Source organism: Lissotriton vulgaris, chromosome 10 (genome assembly GCF_964263255.1).
Source record: "Lissotriton vulgaris chromosome 10, aLisVul1.2, whole genome shotgun sequence".
NCBI lineage: Eukaryota > Metazoa > Chordata > Amphibia > Caudata > Salamandridae > Lissotriton > Lissotriton vulgaris.
In genome coordinates, this window is record NC_141698.1 from 333,692,357 (window position 1) to 333,713,186 (window position 20,830).

At 46.7% G+C, this 20,830-nt stretch overlaps 1 pseudogene across 1 annotated transcript; it reads left to right on the forward strand.

The window, feature by feature from the left end:
* The first annotated feature begins 3,352 nt into the window (after positions 1 to 3,352).
* On the forward strand, positions 3,353 to 20,470 carry LOC147685198 (secreted frizzled-related protein 2 pseudogene; annotated as a pseudogene). The gene is made up of 2 exons (XR_015300473.1): positions 3,353 to 4,359; positions 20,270 to 20,470. The product of XR_015300473.1 is annotated as a secreted frizzled-related protein 2 pseudogene (transcript).
* Positions 20,471 to 20,830: the final 360 nt, after the last annotated feature.

Sequence of the window (20,830 nt, forward strand, 5' to 3'; positions counted from 1 at the left end):
AGTAATAAACCTTTGGTCTTTGACGCCACCATCGAGAAGCCCGTGTTTCTGTTCATTTGCGCACCAAGGCAGGTGGAACTCCGGGGTCTTTGGGTGTTGTTCCCTGACACCTCTGGACGGAACCAAAAAGTCCAGAACTCCACTCCCTAAAGGTCCTGGCTTCGCTCACCCCTTCCAGCTCCCATCAGGCCACTGTAGCTGCACCCACTCCGCGCTGTCTGACTGGCGTCACTCCGGGATCAGTAAGTAGATGTTAAAGGTTAAACCTACATGTTTCACTCCAGTTGCTTGGCCTTAATAATCATGACGGATCCTGCTTTTATGGTTTGCTCATGGCGAGCGCTTGTTATCATCATCTGGCCTGTCTTCCCTGCTCTCACATTAGAGCGTTTTCCTTAGCATCATTCTTGAGAGAGGGGCTGTACCTCGTGAAGCACTGAGAGCCACCGAGTGCTGTTTGAATTTTAAGCTCAGACTGAAAGGGGTAAAGGGGCGGGAGTGGGTCACAAGTAGCGAGCAGTGCTGTATAGGCAGCTAAGACTTTCTGGAAAGTGCCAGTAAGGGTAGATAATGATGATATACAGAGCCCAACGAGTGCCTGTACGCATAGATACCAGTACTGTACCGAAGATTGTCTGGAGAGTGATTGTACATGGAGTGTCTGTACGGGTAGATTGTAGCACTGTATATGTGTCCGGAGTACATGGAGAGTGCCTTTACGGGTGGATTACAGTACTGTACATGGAGCTGAGTACACGGAGAGTGCCTGTACGGGTGGATTACAGTACTGTACATGGAGCTGAGTACATGGAGTGTCTGTACGGGTAGGTAGCAACACTGCATATGGAGCTAAGAGCATGCAGATCGTGTATATACCAGTGCATGCAGGGGGAAGCTTAGACTGTCTGTAGAGTTCCTGCACGAGCAGATAACAGTACTGTCCTTGGAGATAAGGTTGCTTGGACAGTGCATCTACAGGTAGATAGCCGTACTGTGCAGTCCGCTAAGACTGCCTGTAGAGTGTCTGTACTGGTAGATCACATTATAGTACAGGGATGTATTATTGCTTGGAGTGTGCCTGTAAAGGTAGATAACCGTACCGTACTGTGCAGTTCACAGAGAGTGTCTGTACCGGTAGATAAGTGTTGTCTGTACAGGGAGTTACGATTGCTTGGAGGGTGCCTGTACGGGAAAATAGTGCTTTACATGGAGCGAGGAGTACCTGGAGAGTGCTTTTACGGGTAGTGCGTGCAGGGAAGGCGAAGATTACACGTAGAGTGTCTGCACGGTTAGTTCACATATAGGAATCAGGAGATCTTGGCCACGGCCCCATTGCTACTACGCAGCCAGTTCACAGTGAGGCAGGTCAGGGAAGCCCCATGGAGGAGGTGAGCTATCCGTGCTCAGAGCAGGGCCTACGAGTTCAGCTGAATCTCCAGCCGTGAGCATGTCCCTACGGTCGGTCTCTTCAGCTCACTTTTCTAGCTGAACCAGGTCTAAGGGAAAGTGAACCCAGAGAAAGGTTCTGATTTTGTTTTTAGATCTAAGCATGAACAATGTATTTGGAATGTAAACTGGACAACAAGCCATTATAATAGTTTGTTTTTAATACAATGAAAGTTGCACTTCTACTGGGGGGAATTGTGACAAGTGCGTATTTATTGGATTAGTCCTCAAATAAGCCCCTGGGGTCTCCAGACAGGGTATATTAAATAGGAGCAAGGGTGTGAAAGCACAAACCTACACCAGGTGCTCCCGAACAAGCCTCATTTTGTTATCCTTCGTCAACTGCAACTTAAGATAACACTGGGCCAGCCAGCTGTCCATCAATGACTATGAAGGGATTTGTAGACTCCGTGAAACTGATGCAAATGTTGTCATATGCGGAAGAGAACAGGGGAGCGTGTTTGTTAGGTCGAGGTATTAATGTTTCTTAGTGGGACTATTAGTCCCGCCTCAGTTTTTCCCTCTCTCCCATTGGCTGGCTTCCTAAACGGAGGCCAGCCATTGGAGGAGAGAGCCGTCCCTCCGAATAGGCTCCGTCTTTTTCGGATTTGGGGGCGTAAGTTTTGCTGTTCTTTAGACAGTGACGTCGCCCGTCACTCAGGACAGCAAAACACGCCCACAAATCTGAAAAATTTCAGAAGCTTTTGGCCGCCATTGTTGCCTGTCCACCGCCGAGTCTTCAAGTGAAGAGAGCCTCCTCCTCGAGTCGCCCGCGAGCCTGAAGGCAGCACCGTAGTGAAGGTGAGCCGTTTTCCTGCCTACCCCGGCCGTTGCAAACAGCGCTTGAGTCCGCGACGCGCAGAGCGCTCCTCCTGCTACCCCCCCCCCCCCCCCATTGTCGGCGCCGCACTCCAGCCGCCTCGCGCTGCTTTCCTCCCTCCTTATCCTCTGGCTGGGCTCTGATCAGCGCAATGCGAAGCTACGCGAGCTCCGAGGCCCGCACGGCACAGCGTCTGGGGAGGCAGCTGCGAGTCACGGGGATCAGCCAGGCAGGCACTCCCTGCCTGGGCGGTAAAGACGACTGAACAACAACACGTGCATGGCTGGAAACAAATGACGTGTTCTTCTCGAGCCAGCTTTGGGTTGGACTGATATCGCAGTTAAGACTTCCCATCATGGAAAGATGATGTGGGGACAGCTGGGAGATGAACAGGCTGCAACAAGCGGCGCAGGCACCACGGCACGCAGACCCCATCGCGCGCCAAGCTGCTGGGGTGAGGGGTGGGACTGCAGCCAGTCACTTCTTGAAACACGTCAGACTTCACTGGACGGCGTTTCCAATGTGGGAATAGCGTAACGAGTTAAAATCTAGCCAATATTTGTGACCTACCCAAGATAATACATTCCCGTTGACTGGCGTTACAGGAAGACCTATACGTGAAACAGTACAAAACACCAAGGTAAGAGAGCTATCAATCAAACTGACTAAAATAGGACTTTCTCTCCTAAACAGGGAGCGTTGGTATGCGTGTGTCCACGAGTTTTATTTGAGCTAGTAAATTGCAGAGGTTTTTTTAAGAATAAAAGTCATTCTTGAAAATAAAAAAGCATATAACTTTAAAAACAAATTATGTAAATTAAACGGTGTCTGTATGTAGTCCTTCTTTGCCCGGCAACAATGCGACTGAGAGCCAGGCAGCTCTTTGTTCAGAGAGGGCTTTTTCAACATGCACAGTAACATCTCTTTCGTGGCTTTCCTGCCAAAAAAGTGAATTCCCAGAGGGAAGCCTGGCCAAAAAAGCATCGGCCAATCCATCTCAGGTTATTGTCTGGAGGCCCCTCCCACACGCCCCTATTTCCATAAAAAATCAGGACAAAACTCTTGTTTGCCCAGACCATGCTCAGATCGGTCCCTCTTGCTGGGCGCTCGGAGGTTGCACCCGCGGTGACTGCTGAGACGCAGAGAAAGCTGCCAGAAATTCGACTTAGCTAGTACCGGCAGTGGGTACAAAGAGATTGTGGAGGCTTGCAGAGGTATACGGTGCTAGGGGAGACACAGTGGCTCTGAGAAGGGCTACGGAAGGCAGAGGTCAGGGTAGCTAAAAAAAGCTAAGATTTATGAGCAAAGGACTGGGGTAGGCAAGGAGAAACTCCTTGGAGAGGCAGGGATAGGCTAGGACAACCCGAGAGGTGGGTTAAGAGCCAGAGAAGTTAAGACAAAGATTAAAGAGCACTAGTTAGAGGAGCCGAGGGAGGCTAGCAGAGGGAGCGGAAAGCCAGGCGAATTGAGCTAGGCAAGGCAGAGGTAGGGGGAGCTCTCCCACCCTCATCATAAGAACTCGTCCAGCACCTCACTCGCGCAGGCGAGCCCAAGGCACTCCCAGCAGCCTTTCTCCCCGCAGCCTGCGGTCCCACTGCTGAAACATGACCTGGGGTTACCTCGCCCTCTGCCTGCTCTTCACTGCAGCGCATTGCATGGACACGGTCACCGGGCTCTTCCCCTTCGGACAGCCCGAGTTCTCGTACAAGAGGAGCAACTGCAAGCCCATCCCGGCCAGCCTGCTGCTGTGCCACAACATAGAGTACCCCAACATGCGCCTGCCCAACCTGCTGGGGCACGAGACGCTGAAGGAGGTGCTGCAGCAGGCCTCCTCCTGGATCCCGCTGGTGCAGAAGCAGTGCCACCCGGACACCAAGAAGTTCCTGTGCTCGCTCTTCGCGCCCGTCTGCATCGACGAGACCATCCAGCCGTGCCGCTCGCTCTGCGAGCAGGTGAAGGACAGCTGCGCGCCTGTCATGTCCGCCTTCGGCTTCCCCTGGCCCGAGATGCTGGAGTGCGGCCGCTTTCCCGAGGACAACGACCTCTGCATCCCGCCGGCTGCCACCGACCTGGCCTGCCGCCCACCCGGGAAGGTAAGCGCCCCTGACGCGGGGTGTGCTCTGCGGCGTATAGGCATGCGTGCAGGGGACTGCCATATGCTTGAGAGGACAGGCATTTCTTAATTTCTGTCCCCCAGAGAAGTGCACATCATCTCTCCTGGGCGCTCCTAAATGTTATTATCAAAGAGAGGGGAGAGTGATCTTTCGATCAACGGACACCAATTACCACTCAAGAAAGTGGAAGGTCCAGTATCAGCATGTGCCCGTGTAAGGTACAAGTAATGCAACAAGGGGGGGTAGCTGAACTGTTCCTATAGAGAGAGAAAAATAGGTTGGCTGGCGTGACCGAAGGTGTGTATGTGACACCTTGGGGCATCCATTTTGTTGGATGTAGTTGCCTCACACACCCAGAAGGGTGTCATGCTTCATCATAGGCGTTGCTCCTCGTCGGGGAGGCGGTGCAATCCCCGACGGGCTCACCTCAAAAAGGGGCTCTTTGGCGGAGATCTTTTGTATCCAACTGCCTTATGGTGAAGTGGGGGTGTGTGGGCAGGGTAGCAAGTTTGCCTGGTGAGGTGATTAAAATGTAGCAGGGGGTGCCGGAAACCACTTTATTCTGGGGGTCCCCCTACTACAATTAAAAACGTGAAGCTAGCTCGCTAGGTATCTATCCGAGCTCGGCGGAGATGGGTAGGTGCTCCCACGCGGACACGGGCAGATTGAGCTACACCTAATAGGTTCAACCCCGTTGTACTGACCCGCCGACCCCTCATGTGGCAAGTAGTCCCTGACCATTAGGCATAGGATTATCCACAGAGGTAAATTATAGCAACACCACACACATGACACTAGCATGTAGTTGATTTCATGTTATTTATTTTCACTTTTTCAAGGTCCTGATGAATCGCGGGTGATTTGCCCCAGCGCGAGAAACATGTTGACCAATTTCTGTTCTAGCCTCCTCTAGGGTCATCCGACCTAACCTGTTGATACCTAGCGAGCTAGCTTCACGTTTTTAATTGTAGTAGGGGGACCCCCAGAATAAAGTGGTTTCCGGCACCCCCTGCTACATTTTAATCACCTCACCAGGCAAACTTGCTACCCTGCCCACACACCCCCACTTCACCATAAGGCAGTTGGATACAAAAGATGTCCGCCAAAGAGCCCCTCTTTGAGGTGAGCCCGTCGGGGATTGCACCGCCTCCCTGACGAGGAGCAACGCCTATGATGAAGCATGACACCCTTCTGGGTGTGTGAGGCAACTACATCCAACAAAATGGATGCCCCAAGGTGTCACATACACACCTTCGGTCGCGCCAGCCAACCTATTTTTCTCTCTCTATAGGAACAGTTCAGCTACCCCCCCTTGTTGCATCGCTCCTAAATGTTCACATGTATGCGCTTTACCACTGCATGCAAGCTAGCAGCACATTAAAAGCAACATTCTCTGAATTACTGCATACCTACAGGTGCCCGGAAATATAGGGGTTGTCACAACATACTGGTTTGTCTGAAAAGCACGTCTTGCATTTGAAATGCAAAAAGTACACGAAAACCCACATCCATAGTAGAAGAGCCACGCTGACTTTCCCTGTCTAGATTTTTCTTGGGTGTTTCTGGATTTAAAGACCCAGAGAGAAAACATAAGGTCACAGAAATCAAGTGCTATATGCAAGAACTGTGTATGTTGAAATGCAGAATCCAAACACTTTATGAGGGAACAGCATGCTCTGCTTATTTTGGCACCTCCCCCAACAACAACCACTACTTTTGTACGTAATTTGCCCAATAACACAATGCTCCCGCCGTCTCTCACGCACACCGTTTCCCTCAATGAGGCTTTCCGCGGTAGTTAGGTGAATGACTATGTGTGGGTGGCTCTGTATGTGTGTGTGTGTGTGGCTGTGTGTGGGTGTAAATGCAATAGGTCATGCATATTTTAAGGTCTGCTGTGTTCGTTTGGAGCACTTGGCACTTGTTTGCCGGTGCGTAGATGTCACTGCATTATGTCTGCAGCGCATGCTAATACGATCAAGCGGCTATTTATTCCTGTTCGGTACATCACACAATTGTTTTGTTGGCGTTGACTAGATACACATTCAAACTACGCCGATGTAGTGCTGCTGTCAAGCCTACAACAGGTCGTTCCTCTTTCCCTGATCAGTCCTTAGAAAATCTAGTCTCCACCCTCAGTAGCTTCTCATTATGTAAAGTTATCGCTTGTGTGTGTTTGGGGTGAGGGGCTGTTAGCCGTGTGTGTGTGGTGTGTGTGTTTTGGCTGAGGGAGGGGACAAACATCCTGGGATCGTTTACATTGCGACCGACATCCGTATACTAATTTGTCAATGATTTCTACTGTCACTGGAGAACAGACACCGGCACTGATAGCTTTGAGATGCAGTCTATGTATATGCACAAGTCCCATGTGCACTTCAGTATATATACATACATACAGTGACTGCCATTTTCACTTGGGCGCGCGCGCGCACAAACTCCATCCCTCTTAATCAGACACGTTATACGCCAGAGCTCATAGCCAATACAGATCCGTTTTTCAAGATTCACCATTCGCAGACAATGTCGCACAAACCCTCATTATCAAGCAAAGAATACACAAGCGGACATTGTATTGAGTATTTACTACTAGTGTTCTCCTTTGATCGATCTATATGAAATTTGAAATGAAGAAACCAAACTGGACATGTCAAACAAAAGCAGAATTCCACGTAGAGTTATCAAAAGGCACCCAAGGTATATTTACAAAGCCATTTCCCATCGAAAATGCATCTTAATGTTTAATGTTAAATAAAAAGTCACTATGCAAAGAAACAAAATGGAAGGTGCACTCAAATGAAGTCAATAGAGAAAGTAATTTTTAAATATCTTCTTCTTTATTCAAACAGTGTTCATGAAGCAAAGGCACAGCCAACGCGTTTCGTTCCCATTTTTTGCCTTTAGGAACTTCGTCAGGGCAAGCTAGTATTCATAAGGGGCAGCACTCATAAGCCAACAAAATTAAGTAGCCGGAAATAATGGCAAGCTCGTGGGTCAGGTTTGGTTGCCTTGAATCGTGATTCTAGGCATGAGGGGTGGGGGGGGGGGCGAAGAGAGAGAGGGAAGACTAAGGGAGACCAGGAGAGGGGTATGACGGAGAGAACTTGAAAGAAAAGGAGCGCGTGGGAGTCCGGCAGAGATAGAGAAAGCAACAGAGCGAGTCAGAGTAAAAAATTAGAGCAAGAGACAGGGAAAGATCCAAAGACAGGAAAAGTGATAAAGAGAAAAAAATAGACACAAACAGAAAGACGAGAGACAGTCATTCTGGAATTGCATGCCAGCCTTTTGGTATTGTTGTCAGTGCTTATTTTGCCCGGTTTTTATGAAACATTATTGTTGTGTAGCTGATTGGCCCTTGCCAATATTGAATTTAAAATAATTACAAAAAGCAACAAAACTTTTTGGGGTCTCAAGAAGCACACTATACCGCAGTAGTCTTTGGCACGAAAGGAAACTACTTTACATGCGCATGTGCTTCTTTTGAAAGAGCAGAATGCCTTCACAGCAAAGTTTGCCAATGACTGAAGTAAGCTGACCCACCATGCTGCAATCTGTAGAGGATGGGAGAAACATTTGAATGACACAACAGAACAATGGATGAAGCGGGTTTGCTGCAAATCCCTATAAGTATAGTATATGCATAATTTTACTAAAAACAAAATATCTTGGCTAACTCCAGACTTAAAAAAAAATCGAGATATGAATGGAAAGCTACAGGAACTGAAAGAAAGGCAAAGATGCAATCGAGGATAGGTACAGAAAGAGGAAGAGAGACACAGAGAGCAACACATGATAGACATATGACCCGTGGACATAAAGTAAGAAGAGGGAGAGGCTAGGGTTGGCACGTGATTTCTCAGTCACCAGAAGCCCGTAGTAACTTTGATTAAGGCTGTTTTAAATGTGTGAGGTAACACCAAAGTGAAATGTCAGTGGGCCCTCCTCTAATTTTCCAGGGTGACACATACTTTTGTATTTTACCATACTAGCAAATATACACTGTGACGATGAAACATGGAAAACATAGAAATGTTATAATATGCGTGGAGTGGATTCAGATAAAGCGGATACATGTAAAGGAATTATAGTTTTTTTTAGTAATGTGCATCCTTACATTTGTAGAGGTCTTCTGGAACAGTCCTGCATTTACTCTGCAAGGGTGATTCACCAATTCCATGGAGATAATGGAAGAGCATTTTTATCGTTATTTGAAATCTTTACACAGATTGGAGTAGAAAAAAAATAATGACAAATGCTTCAGGAGTACCGTGCCACATGGTGACAGGTTTTTTGGGAGCTAGGAAGAAAATCTTCCCTGCATGTCTGTGCCCCTGTCCCATGTTAGGCTGCTAGTAAAATACTGGTATGTCTTTGCAGGTTTTTAGGTTTTATCTTACCGTACCTATCTCAAGGGTTCACTGGGTGCTGCAGGTGACAGAGATTGAGACAATAGAACATGGAAAGTGTACCCTGACTTTTTGAGAGTGACGACCGTCGTCTCAGTTGGTGAAGGGGAACTGCCAGACCTGGTAAAATTAAATGCAACAGAAGCTACCCAAGGGAACAGGTAAAGGTGGGTTCAATGTCTACAATAACAGGAAGGGGAGCATACGTTGAAATGATCCATGACCTGGCCAGCAACACTCCAAGGATTTATCGAACCCCCATGTTCTGCCGGTGGGGAACCCACAGAGACTGTGGCAAAAGGAATATCTTCATTCAACAAAAGTGGTAGAATGCACACCATGTTTAAAAACTTTAATAAATGTGCGAAGGCTTATTTGAATTTTTAGACATGGTTTTTAATATTAGGCACATGTATTTTTTCACAATGAATATAATGCCCATCAATTTTGGATCATATGTATATGTATAATGCGCTACTTTTTAGGTTTCACCTATGCAGAGATCAAGCGCTGCTTAGAGAGACCTCTTGGCATCGCTCAGCTCTTTTGTTAAAACTCGTGCATGTTTTTCACTGCTCTCTAAGGGCACTCGTGCACGTTTGGCGTTTCTCTTGCGGGAGGAAGTAGCAACGCCATCTGTATGCAATTATCGCAAAACAGACGGCACCCCTGCTCCATCCCGCAAGGGAAACGCTGTGCGAGTCTACTCTTGCACTGAGTTTCAGGGCACGTTCGTCTATAACAGTGCAGCAGGCCTGGTCCGTGCCTCTGCCCCAATACAGCCGCCGGTGTCCGGAAGCACTGTACTCGTGGTGTGGGACTGCCTGCTCCGTGTCACCAGGGCACCAGGCACCGCGTACAGCCCACGTCACATAGTCCAGTCAGCATTGAGGTGTGTGTTCAGGACCACGCCCGCTTCGTAGCGGGCGTGCACCGACGTCCTCGAGACTAGGTAACCGGTATCCGCCGGCTCCTAGTTTAATGACACATCGATTGAATACTGCAGGAGCGAGCGGATTAAACCGATCTCGCTCCGTGATGAATTCTGAATCATTCTAAATAGATCGTCCGATTTACAAGGCGACCTTGGCTATAAGGAGTATGATAAACCATTTCAAGCCCAAAGAGGACCCCAATTATTGATTATGGTGGGAACCACTACTTTTTTTAGCTAGTAGATCTACAATTTACCTACACCAGAAATAATTTCTGCAACAACTTGGGGTCTATCTTACGGAGACCCGTTGGCGCTATACCACTGCCCCTTGTCCTGAAGAAGACCCGCGCTAGACCCTCAACTAAGGCGTCCTACAGGGTCGAAACGTCGACTATACTGAAAATATTGGATCAGTAGAGAATACCCAGTTCTTATGATAACCCAATTGAGTGGATTACTGGGATAATTACAATCACCAACTGTAAACTGACCAAATAATCCCTTCCCTTTCACTCACTTGTAGATAAGCACGTTTGAATGTCACCATTTTCACTTGATGTCACGTTATATTCACTTAATTTTATTCTGCGCCGTTTTTGTAAAATTGTAAATAAATCATGTGTAAACAGGGTTATTTATGAATGAAAAATTAATTCATAGATTAAAAATAGTTGGTTACCCTGAACTCGTGTGGTTTTGGATTTGCGTTGTGAGCAAGCTCCTTGCTTGGAGCACAGTCTTAAGTAACTAGAGGACCACTGTGAATTGAAATTAAATAATGCATACATTGAAGTAATCAGGTCGCATACCCGACAGAACCATTGTTTGTATTTAATTGTATTGCCCAGGTTCTGAGGAATACTGGGTCACCCCATGGTGATTTACACTAGAAGAAACCAGGCATCTGTCCTATCTTAGATCTGCGCCCTCTCAATTCCTTTCTGAAGAAGAAGAATTAAAAAATGGTAAAGTTTGCTTTTGTGCGGTTTCAATTAGACCCAGGAAACTGGATGGCAGCGTTGGACCTGCAGGACACATATTTTCATATCCCCGTCCTGCAGGCCCAGCGGTATTACCTGCGGTTCACGGTGTGAAATGAGCATTTTTCAGTTTGGTGTGCTCCCTTTTGGTTTCACCATTGTCCTTCGGGTGTACACGAAGGTGATGACAGTGGTTGCTGCAACTCTGCGGAGGTTGGGATTTCCAGTCTTTCTCTACCTCGATGACTGCATTCTGACTAGACTGGAATATGGAACTCCTCTACTCCTTTCCGTTGTACCTCTCTTACCCTGAGATCTGAAAAAGATAAGAACCGACCGGGCACAAGTCATCCTGGTAGCTCTAGATTGGTTGAGGATATTATGATATCCAGAACTCCTGAGCATGTGCATCTGTCCTCCACTATCGGGACACCCCTCCTGAAGGCTCTCATGTTGCAACAAAAGGGGAGGTTTCTGCACCCAAACCTGCGCATTCTCCACCTTCATGCTTGAAGATAGAGGGACAACAGTTGAGGGTCTTCGATCTCCCTCCTAAAGTCAGTGAGGTCATCTTGGCAGCCAGGCATCCCACAGAAACTGTATACACATACCATTTGGCAAAGATGTTTGCTTGATGCTCTGAGAAACACATTGATAGATTTTCTGCACCCTTGTCTGAAGTGCTGATGTTTGTTCATCCTTATTCCAGCAAGGCCTGGCTCTGGGCACAGTTAAGGAGTATCTTACGTCTATCATGGCTTTTTTTTGCAGTTTCTGGACGAACCCGCCCTGTTAAGTCACCCATTGTGACACGTTTTCTTAAAGGTCTTCAACACAAGTTTCCTCCCAAACCTTTCTTTATGCCCCAATGGGATCTTAATTTGGTTTTAACCTTTTTGATGTGTTCACCTTTTGAACCAATGCATAGCTGGCCTCCCAGACTTCTGACTATCAAGACAGTCTTCTTGGTGACCATCACATTGGCCAGGAAGGTCAACAAGATACATGCTCTTTCTGTTCACCCTTCATAACCAGATTCTTCCCAGGCAAACTGGTTCTGCTGAAAGTGCTGACACCATTCCACGTTGGCCAAAGCATCACACTGCTGACTTTCTTTGCTCTGCCTCAGTCCTCCAAGGATGAAAAAAGACTCCACCATCTTGACCCTAAGAGGGCACTGTCCTTTTATATCGATTGCGCCAAAGAACACCGGGTGGAGGATCAGCTCTTTGTAGGGTTCACTGGAAGAAAGAAGGGGAAAGCAGTACAGAAATGGATCATCTTCAGGTGGATTGGACTCTGTGTACAGATCTGCTATGCCTTAGCCAAAAAACAACCCACATAGGGTATGCAGGCTCATTCCATCAGATCCACTAGTGCGTTAGCATGTGGCGTTCCTGTCCTGGGCATCTGTCAAGCTGCTTTGTGGCATCCTTACCAAGCACTACTGCTTTTACAGTTCAGACTGTCGGTCCTGTTCTATTTGGTCCTCCAGGACGTTTTGGTCTAAGCCAGTTCACAGTCCCACTTCCTGGGAGGTATTCCTTTGGTATCTATTCCAAAGTAGGCAATCTGCAGCTAGAAGTCTCTATCAGATGAGCATGTTACTTTCCTTCGGTAATGCCTTATCTGGTAGAGACTCTATCTACCCGCAGATTCCTTACCGATCCACCTGACTGCCTCTCTCCCCGCTCCTCCACCCTCACCACCCCCAATCCTCCCCGTTCTGCAAACTGGATTGTTCTGCCTAAAAAGGTGCTTGTAGGCCCTTAGAATCTGAACACTGGTCGATCAGCCTTCTGAAGTGGCTCTGTACTTCAGTGGCATACATAGTCACTAATAGAAACTGATGTCAGGACACTGGAGCCGTGCCTATATAGGCACCACACGCATCACATCTGGCACAGCCAAAACCTATGACACTAGCGCAGAGCCGTTCGGCGCCACCTACTGGCGCACAGGGGCACTGCTCAAGATTTGTCGGATCTGGTTTGATACCTGGGGAATATTCTAAGGTAAAAATCTGTGGCTTTAGAGAGTCTCTAATAGATAAGATGTTATCATAGGTAAGTAAGTTGTTCTTTGGTGGAAGAGACAAAAGATGCTGAGGCATCTTGTCAAAAATACCAAATCTCTACCACCTGTGGAGGTGGAAAGAGACAGAGCAGGGTGGGAAATCAGGGCTTGGTTTTATAGGAGTTAAACTTATAGGGCCCTATGGATGCATAGATTTATTTGTTCTTAATGTCTCAAAAGTGCTCTAAACTGTACATATGGTCTTAGGAAAGGATGCAGTGAACTCCTCTGACCTGCTTCACAAGTATTTTCAACCCTGGGGCACTTTGTTTTAATGTCAGGTTGTGCACACACCCTGGCACTCTAAGATCCCCAAATGTCCTTGGGCAGTCTGAAACTGGAGAATGGAGATCGGGGGAGAAACCTTTGACTAAGATGATAATATAGGTGTTGTTGGCACAGAGGTGATAGTACAAACAAACCAACAAGATGTGGAATGTAGAACCCAGGAAACCTTTTTGAAGGACACATTCAAGTCAGTGTAGTGTACAAGTGGGGAGTAAAATGCACAAAGTGACACAGATAAGAAGTCAGCTGGGTAGCAACTGCACTTGTCCAGTTTATTACCGACAATATCGCACATGGTGGAGGTTTCCACAGTGCCAAACACTGCAAATGAAGATGAAAGAAAGTTGATTTTAGTTAACATAGTTTACGTTTAAAAAAAACCCCAAAAAACTTTCTTTTTTAGATTTAAAGAACGACAGACAGCAGTACGGGCAACATTATGCACAATACATGGCAGATTATGTTGGAAAGCACCATTATTCAAATAACAAACGTTGGGGAGGCTTTTCTCCATCTCTCCATGTTGCCTAGCTACACACCAAACCGGCAGCGTTAACACGTGGCTCAATGGTTAGAGCGGCAGACCCTGATGTAGAGGTCTAGCCCGGGACCAGGGTTCAATTCCCTGCCTCGGCGGGTCTTGGGCTCAAAATTCCACGGACCTGATAATTCTCGCCTCAGTGCCTATTCCAATCATGGAGTCCCACTCTGCAACTCTGGGCAATAGCTTGCTTAATCTCCCCAACGGCCCCCACAACGCTAAGGATGCCTGGCTTCCACCTTGGGGGTGCCCAGGAGTGGACGCCTCACAGGGAAAGCCAGGATGGGTTCCACAGCGGTATTCGTGCAAGCGCCTTGAGACCCTTGCGGGTGAGTAGTGCGCTATACAAGTATCAATTTACATTTACATTTTTACTCTAACATTGCTGCGGGTAAATCTCCCCCATCTGGATCATCAACACTCATACCCGTGCCATCGCTGCCAGAGGACTCTTAGTCTTCGCGCTTTGCTAAAAAGGTGTCACACACATCCCTTCATACCAGGAGGTCATCCTCCAGATTATCACACCAACAGCTTCATGTGCACCTCCTCGGCCAGTGCCCATTGGTGTACTTCCTTTGACTGCGGGTCATGCTGACCCATCCAAGTGATGGCTTCTCTGTGCCTGGCCAGGACTAGTGCCAGTTGCATGAATCTGTAGGTCAACTGAACGACCCTTCGGTCTCTTAACATAGTCCAGCAAACAGTGTAATGGTATATGGTCAATTCATGCGTAGCCCGCTGCAGGTCTGTCACTACTAGTGTCCAGAAGTCCTGCACCATCGGCATCTCAATGCAAGGTGCATGAAGTCCGCCCTGCCAGCATTGGAGCCTGGGCAAGTGTTCAGCCTTGTGGGGGATATGCGGTGGAGACTCTTAGGAGTCCGATAAGTTCTATGGAGGAAATTACAGTGCTCCAGCTTAAAGCGGATGTTAAAGACTCCGTCCGTCCATGTATGTCTGACTTCACAAATACCCATCCATGCACTGTCATCCAACGGATCCAAGTCCAATCTGAATCCGACAAAGCACGCGCCCTGGGTGGTGGACCAGCCACGTTCTGTCTCCTCTCCCTATATAGATGTGTGATCAGATGTCTACCCATGCTGCAGGACAATAAGATACCAGCGCATGTGTGGACTGGGTTGCAGCGCGGAATGAGGGCCAGGCCAGTTTGGCCACCTCAGTCAGCCCAGCATGATGGAGGTAATGTCCCGGTGCTAGCATGAAGTCTTCACAGGCTTGCTCAAATGAGATGAAAAACCTCACCAGGATACAGGTCCCCCAACAGTGCAACAGTGCACACCTAGCGTTACTCCAGGCCTGAAAGGATATATTGTCCATCATATGCTAAACTGGCACCAGTGAGGGAGTTCTTGATGAAAGGGGACATGCCTCAGAACCATTTCTACATAGAGTTGCCTTTTTGCGCCGTCTGGTGAACAACATCGGGGAGGTCCCTAGCAACTCTGGCCCCCTCCATTAGTACCACGGGAAGGCGGTCTGCGTCACCTATCCTGCCAGTAGACGCTTCTTGCAATTGTCCCCTCATCCAGGCATCGGTCCACATGTTGTAAATGTGTTGCGTCATAGTGCCTTTCGAGTCTTGGCACCTCCAAGCCCACTTCCTCGTACCATCTGGTCAACGTGGTTAGGGCTACTCTACTGCGACAGCCTGCCCACAATAATGATATAAGTACAGAATTCAGCTGTTTAAAGACCTTCTTGGATGTGGGGCAGAGCTGGTTCTGCAATGTATACAGGCATCGCCGCAACTACTATTTTTGCCAACCAGTCTGCCCATCAGTGATAGCAGCAATGTGTTTCAGAATGCCACTAAGTTCTATAGGGCGTCAACAACGTTGTCCATATTTAGGCATAACTGCTGTGTCTCAGTGTGGGCCACCTGCATCCCCAGATATCGAAAGTGTGCCAGTTTCCAATGCAGACCCAGTCTCGGAAGGCGATCTAATGGCGTAGAAACCAGTGCTGCCAAGGGATAGAGCAAGGACTAATTATGTTTGAGGCGGAGACCGGACAACTCATCTTAGAGTTGCAACAGTATTAGTAGCACTACGCGTGGGGTGGCAATGTAGAGAAGTGCATCTTCCGCATGGAGCGATATGATGTAGCAAGCATCCCCCAGATGTATGCCACAGTCCCACAATACGTGACGCGCTCAGATCGCCAGGGGTTCTATTGCGAATTCCAACAGGAGAGGCAATGGAGCAGTCCTGCCGTGTTCCCCATTTTAACGTCCAAGCCTCCGAGCAGCTTCGACCCATGTGCACTCTTGCGCTGGGATCAGTGTAGAGCAATTTGACTTATCCACGATATTGTGGGCCAAGACTCATAGATTTGTAGTTCACATAGCAGACTGTTCTTTGATTCAGAGTTGTCTTAGCAGATCGTGTGCACTGAATGAACTTTGCGTGGAAGGGCCTAATTAAGCACTTGGAGGTAAAACAAAGAGACAACCTGTCATAGATAAGGTGTGCATGAGTCTTTCAGACAAAGGAAATTATGGAAACAATGTGATGGCAGGAGATATCTTCAGTTTCTTTGAGTAAGGGGAAGTATACAGAGGTCTTTAAATAGGATACGTTTAGTGAGGTAGAATTGACTCCATGGTGTAAAGGCCACTGCTTTGATCAATTGGGGGCAGAAAAAGATAGGTGTGCATAAGAGGTGTTGACTGCCCGACATGACAGGTATTGGATGTGACGGAACTCCAGGGGGTCGCTACATCCGAGATTACATCATGTATTTTGCTTACATATGTGTTGACCTGCAAATATTATCCCCTTTTTTCCATGTATTTCAATTTCTTTTATACAGGCTTTTATATAGTTCAGAGACTGCGCCTTCTAAGCTCTCTAGTGTTCTTATACATTTTTGGAATTCTTTCCCCTCTCTTACTGCCGCAGCGTATTGCGGTGTGGTTTGCATGGTGCCTCCATTGTTAATACCTGAATCGTTTGAATTTGACTAGCTTTTATGCTGTTACTACTTTCAGATAATCTGATCCCTCCGTTTTCGTAAAAATTAGCCAATGCTCTGCAATCTCCTTTCTAAGCCAAAAATAATTGTTGAACACATGTATACTCTGTAATATTATGTATCGTGTGTACGGTGACTGGAATATTGTCAAATAATGTCATGTGGCTAGGGAGTTTCACATATTTAATAAAGTCCCCCTTTATATGTATTTCATACACAGTCTTTGAACTAGAATTGGCCAGAAGCCACAATAAATTCCTTAACGGTCTGCCTACTACTGTCAAATTCACATGAACCTGTTGTTTACTGGAGTACTTTGGAACCATTCCCCCAGGACTCTGAGATGTAAAGCTTTGCAGTAGTTATATATGTCTAATGTTGGCTGCATTAAGATTTTTGTTGATATCGGCGCCGGTTCACTTGGCACACAAAGAACAGAAAGGTTTTCAGTATATCTGTTAGGGCCTCGGAGGTGACCTTAATGGGCAACACCTAGAAGACATACAGCAGTGTATAGACTATTGACGTCTTCATGATTTTAACCTTTCCTATCCATGAGATATAGCAGGAGGTCCATCCATTCAAGTGTAATTCCTTCTATCTGGGTTGGGGTGGATTGTTTTTATAGTACAGGGCCTCTATTGTTTAGTAACGTAAATGCCTAGGTATATTATGGAATGGGAATTCAGCCTAAACTGTACAGCCTGCCTCAATTGTTGTTCCACCTCTTGGCTCATCTACTCTAGCAGTAATTCCGATGTGCTAGAGTTTATTTTGTATCCTGACCTTCTGCTGTATTCTTTCAAAACTGACACTAAATGTGGTACTAAGCTTATTGAATCCATGATCCACTACAAGATGTAAAAGGCAAACAGCAAAATTTGAGTTGTTCCTGCAAATTTCATACCGGTCATCCCCTTGCGTGCTCATATGAGTTGTACCAGTGGTTCTATGGCCATTGCAAAGAACGGTGACATGGACAACTTTGGTGCCTCTTATAATAATTACTTCACCCTAAAGAATCATCCCATTAAATGCTGTCTTGGCTGTGGGGTGCTATGACCATGTGGATCCCGTCTTCCCCATCCCAAACGTTAACATTAGTGTCTTTAGAAATACTCAGCTGGCTCTCTTGAATGCCTTCTAAGCATCCAGCACTATCAGAGCCAGTTGGATCCTTTTTTGTTCAACTTTTCTATAAAATGTCTGTTGTATATTATCAAACCTGCAATGTTCTTCATATATTATATGGAAGACTGTTGCTAGCCTTGTAGCTAGGAAGGTTATCTATAACTTATGTTCAATATCCAGCAGTGCTATGGGTCTATAGGAGGAATATATAGCTGCATCCCTACCTGGCTTTAGAAACAAAATCCCTTCTGCCGCACTTAATATGATTGTCGCTCCTTTGCTATCTGCTGATGCATTTTCAAAAGGACTGGTACCAATTGTGGCAAAATAATATTTGTAGCATGTGTTGGCCATATATGCATATGCTAGTTTTGGGTTTGGATGTTTCGAAGAAGCCTTTAGAGTCATGAGGCATGGTGACTCCTCCTATAGTCTGTATTGTGTATGGTCATCGACTCCTTTGTTAGATAGTTTTTTCCGCCTTCAGATGAAGACCTCGGAGCTTAGTGACCAAAGCTTCGATTCCTTCCAAGAGGCCTTACCTGCGCCCCGGTTCATCACCCTTCGATCGAAGATTCAACACCTACGAATACCTACTGGTTTCTTTCAACTTTTTCAATTTACCTGCATGGTTCGACTTCAGTTTCCATTTCTTCCACCGCCTTCTTCCACTCAACTGAGAAGCATGGAAAAGACGCCTTTCAGTTCCTGGCCCAAGTGGCAGGCCAAATACTCCAGGCAGTATCAGCACTCAGTCTGCTATCTCTGCCTATCCCAGAACACAGCAAGGTGTTGTGTGAGGCGTGCCTGACCTCTCGATCGAAGATGCTTCATCAATAGAGTAAATATTGTTGGGCCCACTCCACCATGCAGGCGCACAAAGCTGGCAATGGGCCGCATATCTTCAGGGAGCAGTCAATCGAGGTTCGTACAGACCTCTACTAAACCATCCAAGATGGATCACAGAACCCCACTGCCCAGGGGCCTGGTGGTATCTGAAAGCAGGCAAAGGAGTAGACTCCCATTCCTCTGCCAGCAAAACCTTTGCCAGGAGTGGAAAAGCCAAAGGCAACTTGCATCACAAGTTGCCTCTGTGCTGGTTTTGAAAAAGCCAGCTTCCATGCTGAAAGGCACCACAAGGCATCGGAACTGAAAATATACATCTTTGAATTCAAAGACACCCCCGGTGCCGAAACACAATCAGCCACAGAAAATACCATCAGCATCGAAAATCCTGTCCGCACCGAAAATGCCCTCATTGTCAAATGCCAAAAACATTGTCTGAGCCCAAACAGCGGTCTGTGGAGCAGTTTCTTGAGAAACTCCAAGACAGACTTGATAAGAAACAAAATACTTTGTTTATTAATCCAGACACCAGTGGGTTAGTGGCAAAAACACATCTCACCAATGAACACACTTCCTAAAAGAAAGAAGACTTTTGAGGAAGAGATCTTGGGACCTGATCAACCCTAGGCTCCAAGGAAAAAGCGTTAAGGCAGGGGCACCAGCCCTAGCCTTTTTCCTCCAACTCCACAGCTTCAATACTTATATCTTTTCATCTTCCTTCTGTCCTTCCTATATTGCCACTATCTGCAATATCAGCAGTTAATATGCAATCATATTAACAACATCCCTCAGAACATCCGCGCAAAACACTGGCACTGTCATGAATGGGTAATATTGACACAGAAGATGATATTTAACCATAAGATACTCCTTACTTTCCTGACCCACGTGGAGACCCAGATACTATCCATGTCCCATGGGATCAGTATGACATAGACCCTGTGGATGACACCAATCCCGACCTATACCTCTCTAAGCCCTCGCGACCAGATGATACGACCTACCATGAGGTCCTTAGTAGGGCTGCTCGTTATCATAAGCTGGAAATTCACATGTTACAGGATGAAACAATAAATAGATCTCATAGAAAAGTACAATTCTAGACCATGCTAAACAGGATGCTTAAGTCCACACAGGAAATATTTAAGCAACCAGTCAAGTCCAGAACAAAAACCCCAAGAGTGAACAAAAATGCAAGTCATGTTCCTCTGATCCTAACTTCATCAACGGGCAGGTTCCCCCTAATTCTATGGTGGGTCATACTGCAAAGAAAAGGCCAATTCTAAGGGTACTGGAGATGTTCCTCCAATGGATAAATAGAGCAAAAAATATGATGCAGCAGGAAAACGTGTTGCCGCACAAGCAACCAACCTCCATATAGCAAATTATGTAGGCTTAGTATCCCGCTATAATTTAGCCCAATCGAGCCAAGATGCAAGAGCTACTCCAGCATCTCCTACACCAATATTTGCAGGGAGGGGCTCAACTAGTGGAGAAAGGTAACATTATTTTAAATGCCACCATAAAATGTGCTCTAGATTCAGCCAATACAAGTTGAAGGTAGGTGAATACAAGGCTAATTATTAGGTGCCATGCATGGCTTAGAGTCTTTGGCTTTAAGCCTGATGCCCAACATTTACTCAAATACCTTTCGATGGTGAACATTTATTCGGACCACTGGCAGATCAAAAAAGACATGGGCACCATCAAATCCATGGATGTACTACAGATTTTTCAACAAATGGGCTCCTTTCGGGAAGAAGACAGTATAGAGGAGCATCAAGACCTGAAACATCTGCAGAGATTGGCTCTGCAGTCAAAAGCAGCCAGGTTCCAACCAAGTCCTATAACACCAGAGTACTATAGGTCACATTTTCAAAAATAATAGAGGCAGAGGTCGTGGATCCAGCTCTAAAAGTCCCACTAAACAATGAGCCACTAAGCTCCTCCCCCTCAGCATTTAACACCAGTAGGGGGATGGCTGCAACAATATCACAAACATTGGACACAAATTACAACAGATCAGTGGATCCTTTCCATCATAAAGGATGGGTACTACCTAGAACTTACCGCTACCCCACCCACAATACCACCACAAATCAAAACAACACCAGGGACACAGAGTATACTTCCTATACTTACTCTTTCCCCAAAAAGATGGGACTTTAAGGCCTATTCTAGACTTCAGGCCACTCATCAGATACACCCTGTCAGAACATTTTCATTTGGTGACACTACAGGTATT